The following is a 19,278-nucleotide window of genomic DNA, read 5'->3' on the forward strand; positions in this document are numbered from 1 at the left end:
AATCTCAAGCAGGCTCCACACCCCAGCACGAAGCCAGACATGGGGCTCAATCTCATGACCCTGAGACCATGACCTGAGCCAAAATCAAGACCATGACCAGCAAAAGGAGCCACCCAAGCATCATATAGCCCTGGTCTTTAAACCTGAAAGTCCTGCTCTATAACCTTCTGGCCCCTGTGTTCTGCCTATGCCTCAAGCCCTCAGCTTAATTTTTACTGACTTGAGACAACTGGAAAAAAAAAGACTGGAGTGGGAAGAGAATGCTTTGCAGACCTCACTTCCTCTGTCAAGTGGTGGCTCTTAAAGGAAAGGGGTTAGGAAAATTCTAGGACACCTGTCTTATCTTCTTTTTTTAAAATTTTTATTTTATTTATTTGAGAGGAAGAATGTATGAGAGAGAGAGAGCACAAGCAGGGGGAGCTGCAGAGGGAGAGGGAGAAGCAGGCTCCCTGCTGAGCAGGGAACCGGATGCGGGGCTCGATCCCAGGACCCTGATCATGACCTGAGCCAAAGGCAGATGCTTAACCCACCGAGCCACCCAGGCGCCCCAGTCTTATCTTCTTCTCAGGTACTGCTCAGCAGCCACCACTCCTATTTAGAGAAGAGAAAGAACAATCTTTTTTCAGCCCTGCAGATCTCCAAATTATAAGAGGTTCCTTCAAAGATTTACAGTCCCTAGGCAGAGTGTTTTTCCTTAGTGAAGGAACTCAGTAAACAAGTACTTCCCTCCCTTTTTCCTTCAGATCACTCTAGTGCACTGACGTCTCCCGGACTTCACGGGAAGTGGAGCAAAGCGGCCTGCACGTGCTGCTATTCTGAATTATTCCAGTTACTTCCCCGACACAACAGACTTAGTTGCATGGAGGGTATCTCTCATCGGAGAACAAATGGAACCAATGTTTCACCACTGCGTAAGGAGGCTGCGGGCATTCCAGTCTGCAAGGTCTGCACCCTCACAGCCCAAACCCCCAGCTCTACCAGGCAGTAAAGTCCATGTTTCATGGGCTGAATTCTCCAAGTGATTGCATTTGGTTGCATTTCACAAAAACCCAACAGAGTGGCTAATTTTTTTTACTTTACTTTTCTCATGTTAGGACAAGTCTGGCATATGCAGTCCGGGCTGGCGTAGCTGTTCACAGAATTAAGTTCCTTCTACCTTCTTTGGCCATCCTTAGTGTCTTTTGGTTTTATGATCACAAGTTTGCTGTGCCACTTCTGGATGTTGTATTTGCTCTGCAGGCCAGAAGAAGGGGATAGAGGGATGCAGAATGCTAGCGCCAGTGAATCTGTGCTCTTTTATTTATTTATTTATTTATTTAGTCAGGAAGTCCATCACTTTTACAGAATCAATTTCCCAATGAGTTTCACTTGCATCTTATTGGCTGCATTGCCACCCTGAGTAGGGAGCGTGATGCAGGACTCAATCCCAGGACTCTGGGATCAAGACCTGAGCCAAAGGCAGTAGCTTAACCAACTAAGCCACCCAGGGGTCCCACGAGCTGAATATTTTTAGTCATAGGAAGTTCTGGAGGCTCTGTAAATAAGGAAGAAGAAGAGAATAGATATTGGATCATCAACTGAGTCTGCCAGACCAATGCAAACTGTTTACACAAGAAAAGGAATACCTTGGCTCAAGTAATTGAAAGGTCCAAACGCTTGATCCAACAGCTTAATGAAATCACCAAGAATCTGGTTTCTCTCCAGCTTTCCACTCTGCCTTCTTGTGTGTCAGAATAATCTGAGGCTGACTCCCCTTTTGACCCTCAGATGCTCACAGGGCTACAAGATTTGTCATTCATGCCCAATAGCAAATAGAGTGTTATCAGGTCCCAGCATTTGCAGCTGACAATTCCAACCCAAGACAGGGTTCAGAAGATGGAATGTGCTCCTTGCTCAGCCTAGGTAGTGAGCTCTAAACCGAGATTTGGGGTGGACTCATCCCAGGAATTACATGGATCAGATTCCCAAATGGAAACTATGGTCTCTTAAAAAGGAGTCCAGGGTCTCCGGGGAGTAAGGTAGGGAAATGGATGATAGGAACACAATCAACAAATGTCCACCAGGACAGCTGAAGAAAGAAGGAATCAATCAAAAAGTGGATTAGTTAGCACTGGAAGTAGCAAGAAAAAAGAGAGTCTCTAAAGTAACATCGACAGCATTCATCGATCCACGCATTGGAGGGGAAGAGGGAAGCCTGGCCCAAGGTCATATCTTGTCCAGTTCTAATGGCAGATTCATTTTTACTGTGAAGGACTTGGGAGCACTCTCCTGTTACTCTCAGCCCCCATCTCTCATTCTGGTGCTCTGATTTCAGCTCATCATGCAGGCTTCTGATTGTATTCGACCTCCCAAGTTATTTGCTTTCTTTTTTTTTTAATTTATTTTTTTAATAAGATTTTATTTATTTATTTATCAGAGAGAGAGAGCACAAGCAGGCAAAGTGGCAGGCAGAGGCAGAGAGAGAAGCAGGCTTCCCCCTGAGCAAGAAGCCTGATGCAGGACTTGATCCCAGGACCCTGGGATCATGACCTGAGCCGAAGGCAGCGGCTTAACCAACTGAGCCACCCAGGTGTCCCCCAAGTTATTTTCTTATAGGGGGAGAGTACTCTAATCAGAGACCAGAATGCTTGGCAATTCTCATTCACAGTGTAAACTAATATATCAGCCTTCTGGTTTTTATATTAATTTCTGACCCACTCTGTCGACAAAAGCTCCTTTCTGAGCCTGTGGGGCTATGAATCAGACCCCGAAGTCCTGGTATTTCCAAGATATCTAAAAACATGTGAGTCTAGCAGCAACCAGCCAATAAGTTCCTTTGAAGACTCCCACATTATTATGTGTCCAACCTATCACCTCCTTCTCAGGTACTGATTTAAGTTTCATAGCATTCAGTGTCTTATGCTGGAATCTCTCTGTATTATTCCTAATGTATATAAGGCTGGGTGTGAGCTGATGCAAAGTTCTTTTTTATCTTCAGGATCTCTTGCCAAAAGCCTTGTGACCTGCCTAGCTGTCCTTCTGATCCTGTAGCAGAAGTCTCTCCCAGGCACAAACTTGAATCTTCCGTGAACAGACACTTCAGAAAAGTGTCTCTTCATTCGGATGCTCATAGTTAAATGTATTCATGTTCACTAGTCATAGGGCATATGTGAATTAAAGCCAAAATGAGATACTACTGCACACCCACTGGAATGACTAAAATGAAAAGAACTGACAATACCAAGTGTTTGCAAGAAAGTAGAGAAAGTGGGACTCATACATTTCTGCTGGGAGTGTAAACTGGTACAACTACTGGGGAAGTCTGTTTGGCAACATGTATGAAGCTGAACACACACTTATCCTATATCCCAGCAATTCTATGTATACGAGAGAAACGCACGCGTACGCTCACCAAAAAGACATGCATACGAATATTCACTGCAGCACCACTCCTAATAGCTTTGATTGGGAAACACCCCAAATAGTAGAATTAATAAACACATTGTGTTACAGTCAGACCATCTATACTGCAGAGCGATGGAGATGAAGGAACTACTGCTGTTCCCAGCAACCAGTGAAAATCTCATTAACATAATGTTGAACGAACAAAGCCAGACCAAAAGACTAGACGCGGTATGATTCCGTTTAGAAGAAGTTCAAGAGCAGGCAAAACCTAATTTGGGGGTTAGAAGTCAAGATAATGGTTATCTTTGGAGGGAGAGGTGGGTAATGACTGGAAAGGAGGTGCTCTCGAGCAGTGGTGAATGTTCTGGTTTTAGATCTGGGGGGTGATGATGTGGACATGTGCGCTTAGTGAAAATTCATCAAGCTGTACAATTATCATTTGTATACTTCTCTTGGCTGGCCTCACTGACATGAATAGAGGTTCATCTGGCACTCAGCTGCCTGGGCTGGCCTCTGCGGGGACAATTCAGGAGACTCAGCTCTGCAATGTGTACCTGTCGTCCACCACGGGCCAGTCCAGGCATGGTCTCACAGTGACGGCAGAGAGGCACAAAGGGTAGCTCCCGATGTTCAAGTCTGTATCAAGCCATCATTGCTGCTAACATTCCCCTGGCCAAAGCAAGTCAGATGGTGGAAACCAGAATCAAGGGGCTGACAGGTTACTCTTCTCATGGTGGGCAGATACTGGCTGCACAGTTCTGCGGTGAAGGGCATGGGGACAGGGATGATGATGAACGCAATCTCCCAACAGTGCGAGAATAGGAAACCTGAAGCTAATGACAATACAGTGGAACACATACCATAACCGAGAAGTACAGGGTGCTTTAAGGGCACAGAAAAGGGAACGTTTCATGTTTTATCTCATACTCAAATTATTCATGAAAAAATTTATGCATGGACCTATCCCTTCCAGACTATGAACTTCTTATATGTGCTGCATTTTCACATTTTCCCCCAGCTGCTGGCATAATGCCTTGCATAAAATAGGCGCTTGAACATTTGTGAAATTAATGTTCAGCCATAAAGGTAGTCCTATTTATTTCAGGCTCCAGAGGAAGGAAGAGACCCACATACATAGCAATACCTATCTTTATATTTTATAGTCATTTCAGTGAGCTCATAATCTCTATTCATAGAATAGTTTCCTGTCAAGTGAAGGGTTGGAGGAGTTTCAGTCCAGTGACTGATAGACAGGATCATTCAAATTTTGATGTGTTCTTTTTTTTGGATGGGTGCGTGGTGATGGGGGTCTTCTCCATTTTAGAAACTGTGATAAAATAGGGGCTCCTGGGTGGCACAGTTGGTTGTGTCTGACTCTTGGGGGCGCCTGGGTGGTTCAGTCATTAAGCATCTGACTTTGGCTTGAGTCATGATCCCAGGGTCCTGGGATCGAACCTTGCATCGGGCTCCCTGGTCCGTAGGAAGCCTGTTCTCCCTTACCCACTCCCCTTGTTTGCATTCCCTCTCTCACTATGTCTCTCCCTGTCAAAAAAATAAATAAAATCTTTTTTTTTTTTTTTTTAAAGCATTTGACTCTTGGTTTTGGCTCAGGTCGTGATCTCAGAGTTGTGGGATCAAGCCCCACCTTGGACTCTGCACTCAGGAAGGAGACTGCTTGGGATTCTCTCTCCCTTTCGTCTGCCCCTCCCCATCAAGCATGCATACCCTCCCTCTCTCTCCCTCTTAAATAAATAAATAAATAAACAAACTGTGGTACAATATGTGTAACATGAAACTTACCATCTTAACTTTTTAAAAAGATTTTCTTTATCCATTTTAGGGAAAGAGTATGTGTGCATTCAGGGGAGGGGTAAGGGGCAGAGGGAGAGAGTCTCAAGCAGACTCCATGCTGAGTGCAGAGCCTGGAACCAGAGATGACACCTGGGCCAAAATCAAGAGTTGGACACCTAACCGACTGTACCACCCAGGAGCCCCATCTTAACTTTTTTGTAAGGGTGAAGTTCAATGGCATTAAGCACATTCATATTACTATGCAACCACCACCACCATCCATCTCAAGAACTTTACCTTTCCAAACTGAAACTCTGTACCCATTAAACAATAACTCTCCATTCTCCTTGCCCCTGTGCCCTCCAGCCCCTGGCAACCACCATTTTACTTTTTGTCTATATGAATGTGACTGTTTTAGGTACCTCATGTAAATGGAATCATACAGTCTTTTTGTGACTGGATTATTTCACCAGCATAATGTCCTCAAGGTTCATCCATGTTGTAGTAAATGTCAGAATTTCCTTCCTTTTTAAGGCTGAATAATATTCCATTGTTTGTATATACCACATTTTGTTTAGCCATTCCCCTGTCGATGGGCTCTTGAGTTGCTTTACCTTTGGCTATTGTGAAGTGATGTGCTCCTTTTACCTGCAAAACAAATTCCACTAAGTATGGGAACCAGTGCCATATGAACGCTCTCCACCTAGCTTGCTAACAGCAGGCCCTGCCCCCAAGTTCTCTTGTAGACTTGCCCCATCCAACATGTTCTGGGAAGGAATTTTCCAAAATCTGTCCCTTCCCACAGCAAACTGTGCAGACCTCATTAACACCTTGTGCCCCACAGCCACATTCTCTTGTGGGCCTACCTGATCCAACATGTCCTCAGCAGGAGTCCATCCAAAGCAGAGCCACAAGCTGGGGACTGTGCAAGCAGCCTCAGTGGGCCAGCACCACAGCAGAGTGACTCCTGACCAGGGGAAGGGGGAAGATAACCATACACTAGTTCAACTGTAGCCCTAACAGTGGGCTGGGGGGCAGACATCTGATCTGACTGCAGGCCCCACCCACCAGTGAAAGATTTTCAAGGGGAGAAAGATTTTCAGGGAAATTGCTCTGAAGTTTGGTGCTACTGCATCTCTGAGAAATACTTGGTCTGACTCAGCTCAAGCCCAAGGTGTCCCCAGACTGGCCCACTAACAACACAGGGACCAAACCCTACCCCCCAACAGGCAAAGAGAACGGTTGCAGACAACTGGACCAGAGACAAAGGGGTCTTAACCACAAATGGAGGGCACACACAACACATGTAGGAGACAGCCCAGAAGAGCCAGGTTCTGGTAAACAGGGGATATTGCCTGATAAGGCCACAACTTGCAAGTGGAGATGTAGCTGACTTTCCAACACTTAGAAACAGACACAGAGAGTTAGAGAGAAGGAGAAGACAGAGGAATATGTCCCAAATGAAAGACCAGGACAAAATTGCAGTAAGAGAGCAAAACAGAGGTAAATAATATGACTGATAGGGCATTTAAAATAATGGCCATGGACCTGAGAAAAGATTGGAGGACCTCAGTGAGGCCCTCAATAAAGAGATAGAAAAAATGAAAAAGAACCAATCAGAGATGAAGAAACCAATAACTGAAATTTAAAATACATGAGATGGAATAGCTATTGGGCTAGAGGAAGCAGAGCAGATAGATCAGCAACCTGGAGGACAGAGTAATGGAAAGTAGCAAGCTGAATGGGAGAAAGAAAAAAACAATAACAAAAAATGAAAACAAATTAAGGGAACTCAGCGACACCATCATGCATAATAACATTTGCATTATAGGGATCCCAGAAGGAGAACAGAGAGAAAAACAGGCAGAAATTGTATTTGAAGAAATAGTAGCTGAACGCTTCCTGAGTCATTATGGCACCAGATACCCAAAACGTGTTGGGGTAAAAGATTAGTGCTTTTAGAATGGGTTCAAACTTAAGCAACCATCAACTTAATATGGCCTGCTATATGCATAAGATGCTATACTTAAATCTAATGGTAACCACAAATTAAAAATTGGCAATAGATATGCAAAAGAGAAAGAGAAAGGAATCCAAGTATATCACTAAAGAAATCCAGCAAACTGTGAGAGAAGAGAGTAAGAAAAGAAAGGAACGGAGAAGAACTATAAAAACAACCACAAAACAAGTACCAAAATAGCAATAAGTACACACCTACCAATAATTACTTCAAATGTAAATGGACTCAGTGCTCATTGAAAGACATAGGATGATGGAATGGACGAAAAAGCAAGACCCATCTACGCACTGCCTATGGGAGACTCATTTCAGACCTACAGCCACCTGCAAGTTGAAAGTGAAGGGATGAAAAAGCATCTAACATGCAAACAGAAGTTATAAGAAAGCCAAGGTAGCAATACTTACATCAGAAAAAATAGACTCTAGGGGTGCCTGGGTGGCTCAGTGGGTTAAGCCTCTGCCTTTGGCTCAGGTCATGGTCTCGGGGTCCTGGGATCGAGCCCTGTATCGGGCTCTCTGCTCAGTGGAGAGCCTGCTACACCCTCTCTCTCTGCCTGCCTCTCTGCCTACTTGTGATCTCTCTCTCTCTCTGTGTCAAGTAAATAAATAAAATCTTAAAAAAAAAAAAAAGAAAAGAAAAAGAGGGCGCCTGGGTGGCTCAATTGGTTAAGCAACTGCCTTTGGCTCAGGTCATGATCCCAGAGTCCCAGAGTCGAGTCCCATGTTGGGCTCCCCGACCAGTGGGGAGTCTGTTTCTCCCTCTGCTTCTCCCCTTCTCATGCTCTCTCTATCTCTCAAATAAATAAAATCTTAAAAAAAAAAAAAGACTCTAAGACAAATGTAATGAGACAGAGGAAACTATGTATTCATAAAGGGAACAATCTAACAAGGGGACAACCATTATAGGGGGAGGAGTTAAGATGGTGGAGGAGTACGGGACCCTAATTTCATCTGGTCCCTGGAATCCAGCTGGAATGTGAAATTAACCAGAGATCTGAGAAAGAATTGTTGCAATTCTACAAATAGAAAAGGGACCACTTTTTGCAAGGTAGGAGGTATATAGACATGAAACTGAAACAATATATCAAAAGATAAAAGATGGAGGACCATAAACAGGGTACCAGAAAGTGTTACAAGCAGTGGAGCCCAAAATCCTAACTTTTAGAAGTCTCTCTGAAAAGTACTCAGGGGGTGAAGTGGATGGAATCTCAGGTGGAACAGCATGGTCTCAGGGTCCCTGAGGTCACGAAAAGAATGTGGTGCCTGAATGCAGCAGAGTTCCCAAGCACTGGAGTGGGGAAGCCAGCTTCAAACAACGAGTCCAGGTGCCAACTTTCTGCTTGGTGTTGCCATAAACTGCAAACCACTGCAGGGTGGGGTGACTGGCCTTCAAGCAGGGGCCCAGCAAGAGGCAGAACCACAGAGAAACACACCCCCCTCCTCTGGGAGGAATGGCACAGGTGGGCTGTGCAGGAGTCTGCAGGGTTTGGAGACTTGAAGCAGGGTCGTGTGACTGAGCTAGAGGTCCTCAGTCGCAGGCTAGGTGAGCACAGAGTACTGATGGAAACCAGGGAGACAACAGCGAATGCTTTTCAGGGAAGACTCACTGAAGAGTAGGGGGCACAAACTTTTAGCTCTGGGGCTAGAGATCAGGATGCCACCATATTCACCACCCCCCTAACTCCCGCCATTGGTACTTCAGAGAGCAAAACAGCCATATAGTGCAATCTAGAAGGAGACGCTTATACTGAGCCTGGCTCCCTGGCAAAGGGGGTGCAATTCTACCAGGGCAAAGACACTTGAGAATCAGTGCAACAGGCCCCTCCTCCAGAACACCAGCAGAAACATCAGCTAATAACAAGTTTACTGATCATAGAAAGCTGGAAAACTCAGCTCTTGGGGAAAACAGTATAAAGCATTCATGGTGTTTTTCCTCATTATTCTTTACTCTTTCAGTTTTACATTTTTTTTCTTTTCAGCTATTTTTTAATTTTATCAATTCTTTTTTAAGTGTTTTTTTCATTTTCATTTTTACATTTACATTTTATATATATATATTTCATTTTTGGCTTCCTTTTGCTGTATTCAATTTTATTTTTGTGTAAGTTTTTCTTGTTCTCCTATTTTGAGATCTAGTTTCTTCTAACAAACAGACCAAAATACACCCAGAATCTAGTTTATTGTTATGTTCTGTTCTACTTCTTGTTTAATTTCTCTCTCCATCTCTCTTTTTTTTTTTTTTTTGTTTCTGTTCTCTTCTGATTTGTTTAGTGCATATTTTTCTGGTGTCTTATTGCTGTTTTTATATTTTTCTCTCTTCCATCTATTCTTTTCTGGACATAAGGATAAGATGGAAAAACTCACCCCAAAAGAGAGAACAGGAGGCAGTATTCACTGCCAGGGATTTAATCAATATGGATACAAGTAAGATGTGGGAATTAAAATTCAAAATAACTATTATAAGGATATAGCTGGGCTTGACAAAAGCATAGAAGACACCAGAGAATCCCTTACTGGAGAAATAAAAGAACTAAAATCTAATCAGGTTGAAATAAAAAGGACTATTCCCGAGATTCAATTAAAAATGGGGTTCTAACTGCTAGGATAAATGAGGCAGAGGATAGGGTCAGTGATATAGAAGACAAAATGATGTAGAATAAAAAGTGGAGAAAAAGAAAGATAAATAACCACTGGATCACAAAAGGAGGATTTGAGAGACCAGTGATACCATAAATGCAAAACAATATTAGAATAATTTGGGTCCCAGAGGAAGAGGAAAGAGAGAGAAGGTTTATTTGAACAAATTATAGTTGAGAACTTCCTTAATCCAGGGAAGGAAACAAGGACTAAAGTCCGGGAGGCACAAGGAACCCTCCTCAAAATCCATAAAAATAGGTCAACACCTCAACATATAAGAGGGAAGCTTGCAAATTTCAGAGATAAAGAGAACATCCTGAAGGCAGCTCAGGACATGAGGTTCTTAACCTATAAGGGTAGAAACATAAGGCTGGCAGCAGACCTGTCGATAGAGACTGGGCAGACCAGAAAGGACTGACATAATATACTCAAGGTGCCAAATGAGAAAAATATGCAGCCAAGAATACTTTATTCAGCAAGGCTGCCATTCAGAATAGAAAGAGAAATAAAGAACTTCCAGGACAAACAGAAAACAAAAGAATCTTTGATCACTAAACCAGCCATGCAAGAAATATTAAAGGAGTATGTGTGTCTGAGTGGCTCAGTCTGGTCAAGTGTCTGCCTTCAGCTCAGGCCATGATCCCAAGATCCTGGAATCCGGCCCTACATGGGGCTCCCTGCTCAGTGGGGAACTTGTTTCTCCCTCTCCTTCACTCATGCTTTCTCTCATCTCTCTCAAATAAATAAAATCTTAAAGAAAAAAAAAAAAGAAATATTAAAGGGGCTCCTTTCAGAGAAGAAAGAGCCCAAAAGTAACAAGCACCAGAAAGGAACAGAGATAATATACAGACACAGTAACTTTACAGGCAATACAATGGCACTAAATTTATATCTTTCAATAATTACTTTACATGTAATTGGTCTAAACACTCTAACCAGAAGACACAGGGTATTAGATTAGATAAAAAAAACAAACAAACAAATAAGACCCATGGACATGCTGCCCACAAGAGACTCATTTTAGACCAAAGCCATCTCCAGATTGAAAGAGAGGGGATGGAGAACATTTATCATGCTAATGGACATCAAAAGAAGGCTGGAGTGGCAATCCTTACATTAGACAAATTAGATTTTAAACCAAAGACTGTAATAAGAGATGAAGAAGAACACTATATCATAATAAAAGGGTTTATTCAATAAGATCTAACAATTATAAATATTTATGCTAACTTGGGAGCAGCCAATTATATAAGCCAATTAGTAACAAAATTAAGGAAACATATTGATAATAATACAACAGTAGTGGGGACTTCAACGCCCCCACTCACAGCAATGGACAGATCATCCAAGCAGAAGATCAACAAGAAAACAGGGGCTTTGAATAACGCACTGGACCAGAAGGACTTCACAAATTTATCCAGAGCATTTCACCCTGAAGCAACAGAATACACATTCTTCTCGAGTGTACATGGAATATTCTCCAGAATAGATCACATACTGGGCCACAAATCAGGTCTCAACCAGTACCAAAAGATTGGGATTATTCTTTGCATATTTTCAGACCACATGCTTTAAAACTGGAACTCAATCATAAGAGAAAATTTGGAAGGAACAGAAATACATGGAGGCTAAAGAGCATCCTACTAAAGAATGAATGTTTCAACCAGAAAATTAAAGAAGAATTTAAAAAATTCATGGAAACAGGGAAGACCCGCCGCCCGCGCCAAAGAAAAAAGGACTGTCAAAGAAAAAAGGACTGGGGCGCCTGGGTGGCTCAGTGGGTTAAAGCCTCTGCCTTCGGCTCAGGTCATGATCCCAGGGTCCTGGGATCGAGCCCCACATCGGGCTCTCTGCTTGGCGGGGAGCCTGCTTCCCTTCCTCTCTCTGCCTGCCTCTCTGCCTACTTGTGATCTCTGTTTGTCAAATAGATAAATAAAATCTTAAAAAAAAAAAAAAGAAAAGGACTAAGGGCAGGGGAGAAGAGAACCCGCATGATGGAAATATTTTTTGAGACGAAAGATGTATTTCAATTAAAAGACATGGAGAAGATTGCTCTCAAAGAGAAAGGCATTACTGCTATGTCAGTGAAAGAAGGCCTTCAAAGCTTGGTTGATGATGGTATGGTTGACTGTGAGAGGATTGGAACATCTAATTATTACTGGGCTTTACCAAGTAAAGCTCTTCATGCGAGGAAACGCAAGTTGGAGATTCTGGAATCTCAGGTATCTGAGGGAAACCAGAAGCACACAAATCTACAGAAAAGCATTGAGAAAGCTAAAATTGGCTGACATGAAACAGAAGAGCGAACCATGCTAGCAAAAGAGCTTTCTTCACTTCGAGACCAAAGGGAACAGCTAAAGGCAGAAGTAGAAAAATACAAGGAATGTGACCCACAAGTTGTGGAAGAAATATGTCAAGCAAATAAGATAGCCAAAGAAGCTGCTAACAGATGGACTGATAATATATTTGCAATAAAATCTTGGGCCAAAAGAAAATTTGGTTTCGAAGAAAATAAAATTGATAAAAACTTTGGAATTCCAGAAGATTTTGACTACATAGACTAAAATATTCGACGTTGGTAAAGGATCTGTGTACTTGTGAATATGCAATTTTTTTTAAGATTTATTTATTTGACAGAGAGAGATCATGAGTAAGCAGAGAGGCAGGCAGAGAGAGAGGAGGAAGCAGGCTCCCCGCTGAGCAGAGAGCCCGATGTGGGGCTCGATCCCAGGACCCTGGGATCATGACCTGAGCTGAAGGCAGAGGCTTAACCCACTGAGCCACCCAGGTGCCCCGTGAATATGTAATTTTTAAAATATTATTCAAGTGTACCGAGTTGCCATTTACCTATAATTGTGTTTATCATTTAATTAATTTTAAATAAAGTACAAAGTGGAAAAAAAATTCATGGAAACAAATTAAAATGAAAACACAGCTCCTCAGAACCTTTGGGATGCAGCAAAGGCAGTTCTAAGAGGAAAGTACATAGTAATACAAACCTTTCTCAAGAAACAAGAAAAGTCTCAAATACACAACATAACCTTACACCCAAAGGAGCTAGAGAAACACCAAATAAAGTCTAAAACCAGCAGGAGAAGAGAATAATAAAGATTAGAGCGGAAATCAATGAACTAGAAACCAAAAGAACAGTAGAACAGATCAACAAAACTAAGAGCTGGTTCTTTGAAAGAATTAATAAGATCAATAACCCCCTAACCAGGCTTACCAAAAAGAAAAGAGAAAGGACCCAAATAAAATCATCAATGAAAGAGGAGAGATCACAACCAACACCAAAGAAATACAAACAATTATAAGAACATATTATGAGCAACTATATGCCAACAAATTAGGCAATCTGGAAGAAATGGATGCATTCCTAGGAACACATAAACTACCAGAACTGAAATGGGAAGAAATAGAAAACCTGGACAGACCGATAACCATCAAAGGAATTGAAGCAGTAATTAAAAATCTCCCAACACACAAGAGTCCAGGATCAGATGGTCTCCCAGAGGAAGTCTACCAAACATTTAAAGAAGAATTAATACCTATTCCTATGAAGCTGTTTCAAAAAACAGAAATGGAAGGAAAACGTCCAAACTCTTTTTATGAGGCCAGCATTACCTTGATCCCCAAACCAAAGACTCCACCAAGAAGAATTATGGACCAACATCCCTGATGAACATGGATGCAAAAATTCTCACCAAGATCCTAGAGAGAACATACCTCAATATCATAAAACACAATACATCACATCAACAAGAGAAAGGATAAAAACCAGATGATCATTCAATAGATGCAGAAAAACCATTTGACAATGTACAACATCCATTCATGATAAAAATCCTCAACAAAGCAGGCTTAGAGGGAACATACTTCAATGTGATAAAGGCATATATAAAAGACCCACAGCTAATATCATCGTCAATGGGGGAAAATCTGATAGCTTTTCCTCTATGGTCAGGAACAAGACAGGGATGTCCACTTCCATCATTTTATTCAGAAGCCCTAGCCTCAGCAGTCAGACAACGAAAAGAAATAAAAGGCATCCAAATTGGTAAGGAAGAAGGAAAAAACTTTTACTATTTGCAGAGGACATGATACTACATATATGCAGAAATCCTGAAAGACTCCACCAAAAACTACTAGAGCTGATAAATGAGTTCAATAAAGTTGCAGGCCACAAAATCAATATATAGAAGTCCATTGCATTTCTATACACTAATAATGAGTAGCAGAAAGAGGAATTAAGAAAACGACCCTATTCACAATTGCACCCCAAATAATAAAATATCTAGGAACAAACTTAATGAAGGAGGTAAAGGACCTATACTCTGAAAACTATAAAACACCAATGAAAGAAATTAAAGATGACACAAACAAATGGAAAGATATTCCATGCTCGTAAGTTAGAAGAACAAATATGGATAAAATGTCCATAGTACCCAAAGCAATCTACAGATTGAATGCAATCTCTATCAAAATACCAACAGCATTTTCCACCAAACTAGAACAAACAATCCTAAAATTTGTATAGAACCAGAAAAAGACCTTGAATAGCCAAAGTGATCTTAAAGAAGAACAAAACTGGAGGCATCACATCCCGATTTCAGGATACACTACAAAGCTTCAGTAATCAAAACAGTATGGTACTGACACAAAAATAGACATGTACATTAATGAAACAGGATACAGAGCCCAGAAACAAACACATGATTTACTTATATGCTCAATTAATGTTCTATAAAGGAGGCAAGAATATGCAATGGGAGAATGACAGTCTCTTTAACCAATGGTGCTGGGAAAATTGGACAGCTACATGCAAAAGAATGAAACTGGACCACTTTCTTACACCGTACACAAAAATAAATTTAAAAAGGATTAAAGACCTAAATGTGAGACCTCAAACCATGAAAATTCTTGAAGAGAGCACAGGCAGCAATGCCCCGGACATTGGCTGTCACATTTTTTTCTAGATATGTCTCCTGAGGCAAGGGAAACAAAAGCAAAATAAACTATTGGAACTACACCAAAATAAAAAACTTCTGCACAGCAAAGGAAACAATCAACAAATCTAAAAGACAATCTGCTTAATGAAGAAGATATTTGCAAATGACACAGTCAGTAAGGGGCCAGTATCCAAAATATATAAAGAACAATTCAACACCAAAACTCACAAACAATCCAATTAAAAATGGGTAAAAGACTTCCAGATGGCCAACAGACGCAGGAAAAGATGCTCAACATCACTAATTACAGGGAAATGTAAATCAAAAGCACAATGAGATATCACCTCACTCCTGTCCGAATGGCTAAAATCAACAACACAAGGATCAACAGGTGTTGGCAAGAATGTGGAGAAAAAGGAACCCTCGTGCACTGTTGGTGGGAACTGTGGAAGACAGTATGGAGGTTCCTCAAAAGATTAAAAATAGAACTACCCTATGATTCAGTAATTCCATCTCTTGGATATGTACCCAAAGAATACATTTCAACATTACGCCAAAAAGATATATGTACCCCTATGTTTATAATAACATTATTTACAATAGCCAAAGTATGGAAGCAGCCCAAATGTCTAACAACCTGCGAATGGATAAAGAAGATGTGGTGTATACATACAATGGAATAGTACTCAGCTATAAAATAAGAACGAAATCTTGCCATTTGCAACAACATGGATGGTGCTAGAAAGTATTATGCTAAGTGAAATATGCTAAGAGAAAGACAAATACTATATGATTTCACTCATATGTGGAACTGAAGAAACATAAAAAATGAACAACAAAAAAAGAGACAAACCCCAAAATAGATCCTTAACTATAGAGAACAAAGTGATGGTTACCGGAGAGGAGATGGTGGAGGGATTCGTGAGAGCTGATGGGGATTAGAGTTCCCTTATCATTATGAGCACGGATAATGTATAGAATTGCTAAACCACTTTATTGTACACCTGAAACTATTACTGCATGTCAATTTTACCGGAATTAAACTTTAAACTTTAATTAATGAATTAGTTATAATTAACTAACATTTAAAAAAGAACTATTTTTCTGAGGGGATAAATCTGCCCAGAAAATTAGGAACAGGATAAAACATTAAGCCAAACCTCATTATTGACCTCAGGAACAATATCCAGACTGTGGCAAGCACCATGATTTCAAAACTAGGCTTGTGGATGGAAGGCCATAAGTAGACTGACATAGGATATTTCTTTCTTTCTTTTTTTAAAGATTTTATTTATTTGACAGACAGAGATCACAAGTAGGCAGAGAAGCAGACGGGGTTGGGGGGAAGCAGGCTCCCCGCTGAGCAGAGAGTCCCATGTGGGGCTCGATCCCAGGACCCCGGGATAATGACCTGAGCCGAAGGCAGAGACTTTATTTTGTTTTTATTTTTTTTTTAATTTTTTTTATTCATTTATTTGACAGACAGATCACAAGTAGGCAGAGAGGCAGGCAGAGAGAGAGGAGGAAGCAGGCTCCCTGCGGAGCAGAGAGCTCGATGTGGGGCTCGATCCCAGGACCCTGAGATCATGACCCGAGCCGAAGGCAGAGGCTTAACCCACTGAGCCACCCAGATGCCCCGAAGGCAGAGACTTTAACCCACTGAGCCACCCAGGCGCCCCGACATAGGATATTTCTAAGGTTGGTTCTTGCCCCCTTCATGTTTATGTCCACTTTCACTGATTCTGGGAGCTTCATAGCACCATTCAAATATATTCCTTTTCTGCTAAGGTTAACCAGAGTTAATGTCTATTGTTTGGAACAAAGACCACTGACCGGTAGAGTACAGGAACATATCTTTGTTTGTTATTATTTTAAGACAAATTAAAACTTTAGTGTAATTCATTTTTAAAATCTATCCAATAGGCATGGACTAAAGAAAGATAATACTCATTGTTGAAAAGGATGTAAAGAGTAGGTGCTCCTGGGTTTTAACCTGGAACACTGTTTAAAGATTGGAAGTTGGGTGGCTCAGTCATTTGAGCTTCTGCCTTCAGCTCAGGAGATGATCCCAGAGTCCTGGGACACACACAGCCCCCTACTGCCGCCCCGGGGAGGGGGGGACCCTGCTTCTCCCTCTCCTCCCCTGCTCTAGCTCTTGTGCTCTCTATTGCTATCTCTGTCTCTCACTCAAATAAATAAATAAAATCTTTAAAAAAAAAAGATTGGACACTTGGAGAGAAGGATTCTGGAAGATGATGGTGGTGATGGTAGTTTTTCCCCCTTTTTTTTCTTTAAAAAATTTTTTTTTAAGTTTTTGTGGTTTTTTTAAGATTTTATTTATTTATTTGACAGAGAGATCACAAGTAGGCAGAGAGGCAGGCAGAAAGAGAGGGGGAAGCAGGCTCCCCGCTGAGCAGAGAGCCTGATGCGGGGCTCGATCCCAGGATCCTGGGATCATGACCTGAGCCAAAGGCAGAGGCTTTAACCCACTGAGCCACCCAGTTGTCCCAAGATTTTATTTTTTTAAGTAATCTCTACACCCAACATGGAGCTGGAATCACAATCCTGAGATCGAGAGTCACATGCTTCAGTGACTAAGCCAGCCAGGTGCCCCCCACCATTTTTTTAATTGTTATAGGAAACACATAAAATTCTAAGCTTTTTAAGTTTGTAGTATTAAGTACAGTCACATTGTGATGTATCATCATCCATCTCCAGAATTATTTTCTTCTTGCAAAACTGAAACTCTATGCCAGAAAATATCCCTCCATTCTCTCTTCCCCAAACATTAGCAACCACCCTTATACTTTCTGTCTCTATGATTTTAATTATTGCTGGTACAATATATAAGTGAAATCATATATTTGTCTTTTTGTGACTGGCTTATTCAGTTAACATAATGGAGGACATGCTTTTTAATCTCTCTGGATTCCCAATTAAAAACAGAGCAATTGGGGTCAAAGCCAAAAACCCAAGGACAATATTAATAACAAAACTAGGTGTTATGAACAGTTTGCCCCCTAAATTTATACATTGAACCCTAAACTTCAATATGACATCATTTGGAGATAGAGATTTTAGGAAGCAATTAAGGTTAAATGAAGTCATGAGTCCCTAATACAATAGGATGGGTGGTCTTATTAGAGAGAGAAATCTCTCTCTCTCTCTCTTTCCATGAACACACACCAATGAAAGGCCAGGTGAGGACACCGTGGCCATCTACAAACCAGAAAGTGAATCCTCCCTAGAAACCATATCCTACTCAACTTTGATCTTGGACTTTCCAGGTTCCAGAACACTAGAAATATATTTCTACTGTTTAGGCTACTCAGTCTGTAGTTTTTTTTTTTTCTCATGGCAGCATTATGAGAATTATATATGAGGTGTTGGTATTTCATGAACTCCAAAGTACAAGTTGGTGAGGACGAACTTTTGGTAACCACAGACTTGTGGGATATTAGCATCTGTGCAGAAAGAAGCAGAAGGAACTAAGGAGACATCTCACAGATCTGAGAATAGGAATTCGTATAAATAGTCAGCAAATATTCACTGTAAAGCCTAACCATTTTGAGAACAGCAGTTGAAACAGGGTTTTTTGGGTTTTGTTTTGTTTTGTTTTGCCCATTCCAACAGTGACTAAAGGCAAGGGGTCCACTTTAGGTCTGAAGGGACTGGAGCAGTCTAGTCAGTATGGACCCTAAAACTGACCTGTCAAGACTTCCTTCCAAGTAGGGCCTCACACGTGGGAAAGAGAAGGCAGTGGGGATGACACACAAATTCAGAGAGGCGAGCACGCAAGGGTGAGGCGTGGAGAGCTTTTCAAAACCACACAAACCAACTCGGCCTCATTTACGGCCCAGGCGGAGCCAGTGAAAGCTCCTGCGCTGGACAGCAGAGTGAAGAGGCATCTAGCTGGGGAAGACGAAGGTACGGAAAGGACAAGCTGTCCGCGGGCCTGCTCCTGTTCCCCCTCACTGTCCACCAGGACCACGCGGTTTAGAGAAAACCACAGGAGCTGGAACCCTGTCTTTCCCACTGGATGGCTTCACGAACCTGGACAAGTTCCAGAAATGACACTCACCCCCAGGCTCAAGTGAGGAGCAAAGGAAACAGAATGCAACAGACAGCTCCTGCACGGAGACAGGCAATTAAATGCCCCTCGGCCGAGAGAGGGGCCCTCTCCCTACCCTGCGCCCCAGCGCTCCGGTGCCCGGCTGGGGGCGGACTTGGAGCGACTTAGCCGGGACTCCGGCCCCCGCCACTCGCTCACCGCAGCGTTCCAGCCCGCTCCAGCATGCCAGCGCGCACACTCACACACACTCACCTAGACCCACACGCTCCCTGCCGGGACAGCCCGGGACCCGCAGACGCGCGCACGCACTCCCTCTGGGGCCCGCACACTCCGCACCCGCCCCGCGCGGCGTCCGATCCCGCGCCCCACCGGCCGCGCGGCGCCACCTACCTTTCCAGACAGCGGAGATGCGGGGTCTGCTCTTGG

The 19,278-nt window shown here is 42.3% G+C and overlaps 1 pseudogene; it reads left to right on the top strand.

The window, feature by feature from the left end:
• LOC123943515 overlaps positions 1 to 12,413 on the top strand; it is a 29,546-nt pseudogene extending 17,133 nt beyond the window's left edge.
• The last annotated feature ends 6,865 nt before the right edge of the window (positions 12,414 to 19,278 follow it).

Source organism: Meles meles, chromosome 6 (genome assembly GCF_922984935.1).
Source record: "Meles meles chromosome 6, mMelMel3.1 paternal haplotype, whole genome shotgun sequence".
Classification (NCBI taxonomy): Eukaryota; Metazoa; Chordata; class Mammalia; order Carnivora; family Mustelidae; genus Meles; species Meles meles.